This window comes from Podarcis pityusensis (assembly GCF_964106645.2).
Source record: "Podarcis pityusensis genome assembly, chromosome: 2".
Classification (NCBI taxonomy): Eukaryota; Metazoa; Chordata; class Lepidosauria; order Squamata; family Lacertidae; genus Podarcis; species Podarcis pityusensis.
In genome coordinates this window covers 1,094,771-1,105,825 of record NC_138029.1, presented here as the reverse complement: position 1 = coordinate 1,105,825, position 11,055 = coordinate 1,094,771, and the positions used below count along the sequence as shown (strand labels likewise).

The 11,055-nt window shown below is 52.3% G+C and overlaps 1 long non-coding RNA gene across 1 annotated transcript in view; it reads left to right on the top strand.

Annotated features, from left to right (window-relative positions):
- LOC308471868 overlaps positions 1–11,055 on the top strand; it is a 203,743-nt gene that overhangs the window by 39,617 nt on the left and 153,071 nt on the right. The window lies entirely within an intron of this gene.

Here is an 11,055-nt window from a genome sequence, read left to right as displayed (position 1 = left end):
GTACCGGAAGGAGGTGCCACCGGAGGAGAGGCGAGAGGACAGGAAGGGGTGGGGGCAGGGTGTACCGGAAGGAGGTGCCACGGGAGGAGAGGCGAGAGGACAGGAAGGGGTGGGGGCAGGGGGTACCGGAAGGAGGTGCCACCGGAGGAGAGGCGAGAGGACAGGAAGGGGTGGGGGCAGGGGGTACCGGAAGGAGGTGCCACCGGAGGAGAGGCGAGAGGACAGGAAGGGGTGGGGGAAGGGCGGAAGAGGCTGTGCTGCCGCCATGTTGGGCGAGGGCAGGGGGTACCGGAAGGAGGTGCCACCGGAGGAGAGGCAAGAGGACAGGAAGGGTAGGGGAGGGAAATGGGCGGAAGAGGCTGTGCTGCCGCCATGTTGGGCGAGGGCAGGGGTACCGGAAGGACGTGCCACCGGAGGAGAGGCGAGAGGACAGGAAGGGTAGGGGAGGGAAATGGGCGGAAGAGGCTGTGCTGCCGCCATGTTGCGCGAGGGCAGGGGTACCGGAAGGACGTGCCACCGGAGGAGAGGCATGAGCACAGGAAGGGGAGGGAAATGGGCGAAGAGGCGCTGCGACGTTGGGCCAGCAGAGACGTGCCGAGCGAGGCTGGCCCTCTCTCTTTCTCCCACCCACTCTCTCTGTCGACCCCGCTCTCCCAGGGTGCAGCCCTGCCCCCCGCCTCGTCCTCACCTGCCTTTCTGCCCCAGTGGCCTTCCTCTCGTGCCCCTTTGCGGTAGGATGGTACGGGTGGGCCGCGGAAGTTTATATACAAGAATATACATACCTAGATATAGGTGTCCGTTTGTAAATATATAAAAATAAAATGGATATATGTATATGTGTGTGTGTATCTATGCAGTACTTCTTTTCTAAAAAAAGTGACTGGGGATACTCTCATTTTGACTCAAGAAAACCACCATTTTATAGTTCAAACCGGGAAAAATAAATACAGTAAATGGACAAAAGTACATTCACAAAATGTTTTAGGAGTATCCATTCCCCTGCGTCCCCCCCAGAAAAAAAGCGCTGTATATGTTCTGCCAAGGACAGGGTTTTTTCTGGATCTGGAGCCAATAAGCACGCCAGTGGATGAAGCAATGCTTTATTTGCATAAGGTTAACAGATAGCAGCAGGCATACAAAACACAAATTACAGCATACCAGAGAGGAGTCGCACACAATCTCCCCTTCAGCTGCCCGGAGCTCCAGGTAGAGCAGCGAGAGAGACCCCTTGGCCGACAGTCTCACAGCATCTGGTACCTCCATTTGTGAAGAAACTCACTGAGCCCCTTCAGCCTACAGCTTTTATAGACAACTTTGATTTGATTGATTGCACCTGGTTAGCAGGCATCACTCATATCAGCCTGGGACACCAGGTGCAACTAATGCAGAGCAACTGAGAGTCTCCAACCCAATTCACTGCAACTGGGTATCCTCCCCACTAGCCAATCAGCACTTAGAACACAGGGGACCCAGAAAACTCCTGACACAGGTGTGTGAAAAACAAATTATACTATCATGTTTTAGCAAACCTTAAACCGCGGATGTAAAAGCGAAAGAGACATGTCATCTAACTCCTTGAATTTACAGTGGTCTTCCGTGTTTCCCCTACAGTGTGTGTGTGTGTGTGTGTGTGTGTGTGTATTATATATCTATAAAATTGATACGTGTGTGTGCGCGCACGCACACGCGCATGCATATACAGTCAAACCTCAGTTCCCAGACGGCTCCGTTTTGGAATGTTTCAGCTCCAGAATGCTGAAAACCTGGAAGTAAATGCTCCAGTTTTTGGAAGTCAAACATCCAACGCAGCTTCTGCTTGAGTGCAAGAAGCTCTTGCAGCCAATTGGAAGCTATGCTTTGGTTGCCTAATGTTTTGGAAGCCGAAGAGGCTTCCGGAATTGATTATGTTCGACAACCAAGGTTTGACTCTGTGTGATTATGTTCGACAACCAAGGTTTGACTCCTATTGCCTTGGTCTCCCCCTGCTTTCTCCAAGGAGTCCATGGTTCGCCCCGACCATTGTTCCTTGCAACAACGCTGTGAGGTAGGTTCAGAGGATAACACAGGTTGAAAGGATCCCTTGGTGATGGGTATATATATATATATATATATATATATATATATATTTTTTATTCGTTTTAAACACATTTATATTGTCATACATTTTACAAATTTCCAACTCTTATACAATCTTTTGGACTTCCGTTAGCTCCTCTGATGATCTCCCGTCTTTAAGATTTCTCCTGCATTTCTTAAATTTATATTACCTTTAACCTCATAACCGATATCATCCCTTTCATTCAATAAGGCAATAATTCAAAATATTCCCCTTACAAAACTTCCTGCAAACCTACAAATGTAATCGAGTCATCACAATTACTTTTCATATAGTCCGTAAATTTACGCCAATCTTCTGTAAATCTCTGGTCCCGCCGGTTTCGGATTCTTCCCGTTAATTTGTCCAGTTCTGCATAGTCCATCAGTTTCATCCTCCACTCTTCTTTCGCCGGTAATTCTTCTTGCTTCCATTTTTGTGCCAATAAAATTCGTGCTGCCGTCATTGCATACAAAAACAACTTACAATCACTTCTATTTATATCAGTTCCTACAATGCCTAATAAAAATGCTTCAGGTTTTTTGATACCTGATGAAAGCCAAATCTGGGTCAGAGGGAGGAAATATCAGTGCTGAAAGATGGGTGAGACAAAAGAGTGGGGGTGGCTCCCATATGTCTGTAAATAATAAATAATAAATAAATTACCTACTGTTAGCATCTGCGATTTTTGGGTGAATGTGCATTCTAACCCCAAAAACACCAATTTGAAATAAGCCCAATCAGAGCTTTATCATCTTTTTATGTAGATGGAACCCAAAAGACCGTTTCGCTTTGGTTGGGGGTGATTCTGGTGCACACCCATAAAACCCCATGCGAATTGAAATAAGCACAATCAAAGCTTATTTGTCTTCTTTCTACGTATATGGAAGCGAAAAGACAGTGTTGGGTTATTTTGCTCTGATTACACACTGCGATTTCTGGGTCAATGTGCATTAATGTCAGAGCTGCTTCCAGATCCTAGCTCACAGAGGATCACGCTAGCCAGCGATCATTAAATAAAAGTCTTTATTGAGTTACAGTTTCCATTCTCAAGCTGCTGCGTGCAACTCTACGTCTCATGGTTAGATCGGCGAAGCTCCATCTGAGTCTCCGCCCCTTGTACACCAACTTAATATCCTAGCCTTGCTCCACCTTTTCCGCCTGACTGTTCTTCTCTGGGTCCCTCTGCCCCCCGGGGTCTCTTCCTTCCGGGATTCCTCTGACGCTGACGCTGACCCCCCTGACTCTTCTCCCTCCTTTCGGCGGGCTTTAGGACCTGGCTCCCTTTCCGGGCTGCCTACTGCGCCACCTTCCTGTGCATTTGAACTTGGCACGCGCGCCCAACCTTCCACCTTCCGTCTGACCGTTTCTTCGCTCCCCGATGGAGGTGTGGCCACTCCTGACTCGTGCCCTCCCCCCTGTTGTGAGCTGCCAGCGCTTGATCCCTGGCGCCCTTCCTCTTCCCTGCTCTCTGGCGGTGACGCTGGTCCTGATTTCCAACTGCTCCCCTCTGAGTCCCCTCTGGCTCTATCTTCCTGGGGTGTCCCCCTAGGCTCCCCCCTTGCCCTGGCCACTGGTGCTCCTTTCTGTGAATCTTCTGATTCACTGGAAAGACTCGGAGATCTCGGGTCGTCGTCATCACTCATCTTTTCTTCTGCCTCCTCTCCCTCGCTCTCTGTTTCCTCCCTTGCCCTTGCCTCTGCTCCTGAACCCCTGACATCCATCCCCCCCTCGAAGCCCCCTCTTCCCCCCTCCCCTCCTTCCGGTGCGGGATCTGGGTGCTGCCGTGTCAGGGGGACGAATGTCGGATACAGTTCGCTTCCCGTGGCGGGCCGCCATCCGAAGTCTTCCGGTTCTTCCTCCCTGCTCTCGTTGACGACGGTCACCTCCGCTTCCATCTCTGTGCCGCCGTGCTCGAAACCCGGGTCGTCCCCGAAAACGTCCATGTCCGTCTCTCCTTCGTCGCCTTCTGGAGACGTTGCTCGTCCTGGACCCTCCAGCCACCTTCTGCGGAACTGCTCCTCTGGTCGATCATCCCACCAATACGAGGGTTCTGAAGCAGATCCCGAGGGTGACCCCTCTGGGGAACGGGCGTCTCGTGTCGGTTCCTCGTCCGAGTCGAACCCCCGGAACGTGCTGGCTGAAAGCGTGGGCGTGAAAAGCCAGTCGTCGAAAAAGTCTGCTGGCATTGGCCTATGTGGGAAGAGGGCATGAAACTCTTCTTTGAGCAGAGGTTCGTCTAAAGCGTAGCCCGGCACCCAGCTGTTGGCACTGGCCGGGGTGCCCTCCTTGGCGAGAAGGTATTCTACCCCCTCTTCCCCCCATCTGGAGTCCAAAATCTCCGTGACTTCGTTGATGCGCTCCTCCTGTGCCACTCCCCCTTGCCCGGTTCTCTCTCGGAGCGGACCCGGTGCCGTTCCTGGTTCCTGAAACCTGTGAGGTGCCTTGTAGGGAGTGAGCACCGATCTGTGGAACACCGGATGCATTCTGGAACCCTCCGGAAGAGCCAGCCTGAAAGCCACCGGGTTGACCTGTTCGTCGACTTGGTAGGGCCCCAGTTGTTTATGCCCTAGTTTCTTCTTCGCCAACGACCTGGCCGGCACTGCGTGGGCTGCTAACCAGACCCAGTCTCCCACATGGATCTCTTCGCCAACCCTTCTGTGTTTGTCCGCTTGTACCTTGTATGCGTGTTTAGCCAGCTCCAGGTGCCGCCGCAGCTGATCGTGGACCTCCTGCAACTCCGACGCGAACGCATCTGCTGTCTGCGGCTCCCCCTCCCCCATTCTTTCCAGTCCCGGGAAGGTTCTAGGGTGCCTCCCGTTGTTGGCGAAGAACGGCGTGACCCCCGTGGACACGTGCTTCGTGTTGTTGTAGGCGAACTCGGCGAGAGGCAGGTAATCCACCCACGTCGCAGGCTGTTGATTCGCATAACATCTCAGGTACTGCTGCATGATGGCATTGACCCGCTCCGCTTGCCCGTTGGTCTGCGGGTGTCTAGCCGACGCCAGGTTGATCTTGACGTTCAGGAAGCCCATCAGCCTCTGCCAGAAGTTTGAGATGAACTGTCGCCCTCGGTCGGACAGAATAGACCGCGGCAGACCGTGAACCTTGAACACGTGGTCTATGAACAGTTTGGCGGTTTGTTCCGCCGTGGCCACCTTCGCACACGGAATGAAATGTGCCATCTTGGAGAACAAATCCACCACCACCAGCACAGCCGTCTTGCCCCTCGAGCTGGGCAGATCCGTGACAAAGTCCAGGGCCACTCTCTCCCATGGCTCGAACGGAGTTTGCAGCGGTTCCAGCAGTCCGGCCGGCGGTCTGTGCACTGGTTTGGACCTCTGGCAGGTGTCACACCTCGCCACGTAGTCCGCGACTTCCCCTCTCATTCCGGGCCACCAGAAGTCTCTGGCTACTAATTCCACCGTCTTCTCCTTGCCAAAGTGCCCGGCAGTGGGCGCGTCGTGCAGCTGCTGCAGTACCTTGGCGCGAAGTTCGTCTCCCGGCACGTAGATGGCCCCTTTACGGATGAGCAAACCATCTCGCAGCTGGAACTCGTCGGTCGCTGCCGTGCCCCTGTGCACCTCTGCCATCTTTGCTTGCGCGAAGGAGTCATCCTGCAACGCTCGTCGCACCGCATCCAGGTCAACTGTTGCCGCCGCGCACGCCCACACTGTCGGTGCGAAGATGTGCATGGCGGCCGCTGGCGTTGCCTCCTCCAGATACTGTGGCTTACGGGAGAGAGCATCCGCCATGATGTTGGTGTCCCCCGGGACATACTCTATTCGGAAGTCGAAATTCGCAAAGAACTCAGCCCAACGTATCTGCCTCTGGTTCAGGAACTGTGCCGTGCGCCAGTGCTCTAGATTCTTGTGGTCCGTGCAGACCTGCACCGTGTGCTTGGCGCCGATCAGGAAGTGCCTCCACGCTTTGAACGCTGCATGAATGGCCAGCAACTCCCTGTCCCAGATGGTGTAGTTCTGTTCGGACTTGCTGAGCTTCCTTGAGTAAAACGCTCCCGGCCTCCAAACCCCCTGCGGGTCTTTCTGCAGCAGGACTGCTCCCACGGCTCTGTCCGAAGCGTCTGTCTCCACCCTCATCGGCCTGCTGGGGTTGACATGAAGCAGCTGCTCTTCCGACGCGAAGAGACGCTTGAGTGCCTGAAAGGACTGCTCCGCCTGCTCTGTCCAGATGAACTTCTTTTTCTTGGAGCTGAGCGTGTCCGTGATGGCCGCTGTCTGCATCGCAAAGCCTTTGATAAACTTGCGATAGAAGTTCGCGAAGCCGACAAACCGTTGGACCTCCTTCCGGTTGCGTGGGCTTTTCCAATCCAACACTGCTCGGACCTTGGCGCTGTCCATGGTGAGCCCTTTATCAGACAACTTGTAGCCCAGGAAATCCACCTCGGTCACGTCGAATTGGCACTTCTCCAGCTTGGCGTAAAGCCTATGTTGCTGTAGCCTGCTCAGCACTTCCTTGACGTGTCTGTCATGCTCCTGCTGCGATTCCGAAAAGATCAGGATGTCATCCAAGAAACAGACGCACGTCTTGTAGAGGAGCCCCGCCAACACGTGATGCATGAAAGCTTGAAAAACGTGGGAGCCATTTTGCAATCCAAAAGGCATAACTCTATATTCGTAGGTGCCCAGGGGCGTGAACATGGCTGTCTTCCACTCATCTCCCTCCCGCATGCGAATGAGGTTGTATGCCCCTCGCAGGTCCAACTTGGTGAACACTCTGCCCTTCCGTACCTTTGCGAGGAGGTCGTCGATTCGGGGCATGGGGAAGTCCGATGGCTTGGTCACACTGTTCAAGATGCGAAAGTCCACTACAAGTCTTTTTTGGGGCGTGTCCCGCTTCTTAACAAAGAATACCGGACTGCCCCCCGCTGCCTTGGACTCTCGGATGAAACCGCGCTCCAAATTATGATCTATGAACTCTTTGAGTTCCTGCAGTTCGTCCTCAGACATGGAATACAGCTTCCCTTTGGGTAGCGCCGCCCCCGGCAGCAGGTCAATTTTGCAGTCATATGGTCTGTGGGGGGGTAGCCTGTCTGCCTCTTTCTCGCAGAAAACCTCCAAAAATTCTGCGTACTTGTGGGGGACCGCTTGCAGCGTGCCTAGCTGCAGCTGTGACTCCTCTTCCCCTCCTTCCTGCCTGGGCACGATGCAGTGTTCAGCGCAAAAGGAAGAGCCGAAGGTCAGCTGCCTCTGGTACCAAGCCAGCGTCGGGCTGTGCTTGTCCAGCCAACTCATGCCCAATACAATGGGCGTGTCCGATAGTTGAGTGACATTGAAGCTGATGATTTCCCTGTGATTCCCAAGTCGCATCACCATTGGTGGCGTCTGCTTCACCACTTGCCCCCCTAGCAGCTCCCTGCCATCCACCGTGACAACCTGCAGGGGCAGCGTGGCAGGCAGCAACTGTATAGCGTGCCGGTCGACAAAGTCCTGCCCTATAAAGTCCGCATTGCTTCCGGAGTCAATGGTGATTGGCACGTCCATGGTGATTCCATTGGGCAGCTGGAGCGACGCGGTGAGCTTCACTACCGGTTTGGGCGGGAGGGGGTCCATGGGCTGTAAAATCTCTGGGGACTGCTTCACTGACACGTCTGGTTGGGCCCCAGTGCCTCTTCCTCCAACCAGACTCCTTCGTTTCCCTGCTGTGGTTGTCCTTGCTGCGTTGCTGCAGTTACCATTGCTGAGGCTGCAGTGTGCTTGTGGAGCCTCTGGGGACACTCTTTCGCCATATGCTGTGGATCATCGCAGATGTAACACTTCCTGTTCCCTCTAGGAGGCTTCGCTTTCACTGCTGCCGGTGCTAGGGCTCTGGCTGCTGACTGAGCCCTTGCACCTCCAACCTCCATAGGTTCCGCTACTCCTCCTGGCGGAGGTGTGGATTGCGCACGCGCTGCTTCTCTGGGAAGGAAGGAGGAGCCCCTGGCTGGTTCGCGCCCTCCACGCCCTTCGTCCCTGCTCCATGGACGTCCTTCCAGCCGCACCCCCACCGCCAGCGCCCTCTGAACGATCTCCTGCGTGGTCCGGGGTCTCTCCCCCCTCGCAATTTCATCTTTAACCGAGCCGTGCAATCCCTCCCAAAACAGGTCTCTTACAGGAGCCGAATCTCTGTCCCATTCCAGGGCACTGACCAAAGCGAAAAAGCGGGCATGGTACTGCCTTACGCTGGCCCTCCCTTGCTTCAGTCCATGTATCTCCTGCCGAGCAAGATCCACGTCAATGCTTGATAAAAAGCACCCATCCATCGCTTTAATAAAGGCATCCGCATTTTGGAGCGCCGGATCATTATCTCTCCACAAATTGCGCAGCCATGCTTTAGCATCTCCATGCAAATGGGACATGATGAATCCCACCTTCTCTTGCTCATCTCTAAAGTCTTTGTTCAGCAGTTGCAGTGCACACATTACATCTGCTCTAAAGTTGGGGTACTGTTGCAAATTCCCATCGAAGTGAGAGACCAGACCGCCTGTTCGTCTCCCCAACCCAATCCCCTCCGGTTTGGGTGTCAGTTGCCCTTGCTTCGTAAGCACTTCCAACCTGACCTGGAGATCCCTGTAGGCGGCAGCTGTGTCCTCCTCTCTCTTCCTGGATGCAAGAGCCTCGGCATTCAGTCGTGTCACTGCTTCTCTGAGTTCCACTATCTGCTGTTCGGCCGTCATGTTGTCTGCCGTTCGTGAGCTCGCTAGTAGGCACCCGCTTTCTCTCCTCTCCGCGAGGACGTAGATGCCCACAATCAAGGGATGGAGCTTACTGTCAGAGCTGCTTCCAGATCCTAGCTCACAGAGGATCACGCTAGCCAGCGATCATTAAATAAAAGTCTTTATTGAGTTACAGTTTCCATTCTCAAGCTGCTGCGTGCAACTCTACGTCTCATGGTTAGATCGGCGAAGCTCCATCTGAGTCTCCGCCCCTTGTACACCAACTTAATATCCTAGCCTTGCTCCACCTTTTCCGCCTGACTGTTCTTCTCTGGGTCCCTCTGCCCCCCGGGGTCTCTTCCTTCCGGGATTCCTCTGACGCTGACGCTGACCCCCCTGACTCTTCTCCCTCCTTTCGGCGGGCTTTAGGACCTGGCTCCCTTTCCGGGCTGCCTACTGCGCCACCTTCCTGTGCATTTGAACTTGGCACGCGCGCCCAACCTTCCACCTTCCGTCTGACCGTTTCTTCGCTCCCCGATGGAGGTGTGGCCACTCCTGACTCGTGCCCTCCCCCCTGTTGTGAGCTGCCAGCGCTTGATCCCTGGCGCCCTTCCTCTTCCCTGCTCTCTGGCGGTGACGCTGGTCCTGATTTCCAACTGCTCCCCTCTGAGTCCCCTCTGGCTCTATCTTCCTGGGGTGTCCCCCTAGGCTCCCCCCTTGCCCTGGCCACTGGTGCTCCTTTCTGTGAATCTTCTGATTCACTGGAAAGACTCGGAGATCTCGGGTCGTCGTCATCACTCATCTTTTCTTCTGCCTCCTCTCCCTCGCTCTCTGTTTCCTCCCTTGCTCCTGAACCCCTGACAATTAACAACAAAGAACACGAAATAAGCAAAATCCAAGATTCCTCTTTCTATGTTGCTGCAACCCAATACAACCTGTTTGGCTTTGTTTAGGCTTATTACACCTTGCTTTGCTATTTGTGGGGGACTGAACACCAAAAGAACAATGCAAGCTTATTCGTCCTCTTTCTATTGAGATGGAACCAAAACACCTATGCTTGGTTTGGGCTGATAATAAACATGTCACTCTATGATTTTTGGGTGATTGTGCATTCTAACCCCAAAAACACCAATTTGAAATAAGCCCAATCAGAGCTTTATCTTCTTCTTTTTATGTAGCTGGAAGCCAAAAGACCTTTTTGCTTTGGTTGGGGGTGATTCTGGTGCACACCCAGAAAACCCCATGCGAATTGAAATAAGCACAATCAAAGCTTATTCGTCTTCTTTCTACGCGTATGGAAGCAAAAAGACAATGTTGTGTTATTTTGGTCTCATTACACACACTTTGAGATTTCTGGGTCAATGTGCATTAACACTAAAGAACACGACTTGAAATAAGCAAAATCCAAGAATCTTCTTTCTATGTTGCTGCAACCCAATACAAGCTGTTTGGCTTTGTTTAGGCTTATTACACCTTGCTTTGCTATTTGTGGGGGACTGAACACCGAAAGAACAATGCAAGCTTATTCGTCCTCTTTCTATTGAGATGGAACCAAAACACCTACGCTTGGTTTGGTCTGATAATAAACATGTCGCTCTGCGATTTTTGGGTGAATGTGCATTCTAACCCCAAAAACACCTATTTGAAATAAGTCCAATCAGAGCTTTATCTTCTTCTTATATGTAGCTGGAACCCAAAAGACCTTTTTGCTTTGGTTGGGGGTGATTCTGGTGCACACCCATAAAACCCCATGCGAATTGAAATAAGCACAATCAAAGCTTATTTGTCTTCTTTCTACGCGTATGGAAGCAAAAAGACAATGTTGTGTTATTTTGGTCTCATTACACACACTTTGAGATTTCTGGGTCAATGTGCATTAACACCAAAGAACACGACTTGAAATAAAGATTCTTCGTTCTATGTAGCTGATACCCAAAAGAACCTATTTAGCTTTGTTTAGCCTTATTACAATTTGCTTTGCTATTTGTGAGTGAATGAACACCGAAAGAACAATCCAAGCTTATTCGTCCTCTATCTATTGAGATGGAACCAAAACACCTATGCTTGGTTTGGTCTGATAATAAACATGTCGCTCTGCGATTTTTGGGTGATTGTGCATTCTAACCCCAAAAACACCAATTTGAAATAAGCCCAATCAGAGCTTTATCATCTTCTTTTTATGTAGCTGGAACCCAAAAGACCTTCTTGCTTCGGTTGGGGGTGATTCTGTTGCACACCCATAAAACCCCATGCGAATTGAAATAAGCACAATCAAATCTTATTCGTCTACTTTATACACGTATGG